Here is a 916-nt window from a genome sequence, read left to right on the forward strand (position 1 = left end):
TGCTGGGCCTGCGGGCCCGGTATGCGGCCCCGCGTGCCCCGCCCTCCCCGGGGGCGACACGGGGTCGCCGGGGAGGGGTGCTTCCTCTGGAGGGAGCTGAGGAGAGGCGCACACACAGGCAGACAGGTGGCTGCGCCGGCTGCGGGGCGCGGCCGGGTGAGCGTCGAGGGGCTGGCGGGCCACGAGGGAGCGAACCAGGGCCCGCGGCGGGGGCGGGGGCGGGGGCGGGGGGCGGGGGGCGGGGTCCCGGCCCCCCAGCAAGGGAGGGGCTGGGGCTTTGGGCTCCAGGGGCTGGGATGTGGCTGTATTGGAAGTCCGCCGGCGCGCCAGGGAGCGCGACCCCCGGCTGAGCGCAGAGGCGCGGGACGGCCCGGAGGGCGCGGGGCCAGCTGCGGGGAGCAGGCAAAAAGCCTACAGCACCCGGTATTCCCAGGCGGTCTCCCATCCAAGTACTAACCAGGCCCGACCCTGCTTAGCTTCCGAGATCAGACGAGATCGGGCGCGTTCAGGGTGGTATGGCCGTAGACGGAGGCGGGGGCCGCCCGCGGCCTCAAGAGCCCGCGCGTCGCTGCTTCGCCTGCGCCTGCGCGCACGCGCGGGGCAGCCGGGGGTGGCCCCCGGCAGGGCCCCGCTGCCCCGCCCAGGCAGGGGAGCAGGGGCCCCGGGCGGCCGGTTGGGGCGGAGGTGTCGGGGCGCCCCGCTGCAGGCCCGTGGCCCGCGCCTCGGCGCCCCGGCCCCGATCGCGCGCGCTGCTCACAGGGGCCGTGGCCCCGGAGGCGGCGGGGCCCTGCGCCCGCGGTCCTCTGGAGCCCAGCCTGCGTGCCGGCCGCCGCGCCAGCCCGTCAGCAACTTGCCCGAAGCCACTGGGAGCCACCGGCGCGTCGGCCCCGCCCCTTGGCCCTGCCGAGACCACCCG

General features: G+C 78.6%; 1 non-coding gene across 1 annotated transcript; it reads right to left on the bottom strand.

Moving 5' to 3' along the window:
• Window positions 1-408: 408 nt before the first annotated feature.
• LOC130854616 (5S ribosomal RNA) lies at window positions 409-527 on the bottom strand. Its single transcript, XR_009054070.1, has one exon. It is a non-coding gene; the product is annotated as a 5S ribosomal RNA (ribosomal RNA).
• Window positions 528-916: the final 389 nt, after the last annotated feature.

The sequence above is a fragment of the Hippopotamus amphibius genome, chromosome 5, assembly GCF_030028045.1.
Source record: "Hippopotamus amphibius kiboko isolate mHipAmp2 chromosome 5, mHipAmp2.hap2, whole genome shotgun sequence".
NCBI classification, from domain to species: Eukaryota; Metazoa; Chordata; class Mammalia; order Artiodactyla; family Hippopotamidae; genus Hippopotamus; species Hippopotamus amphibius.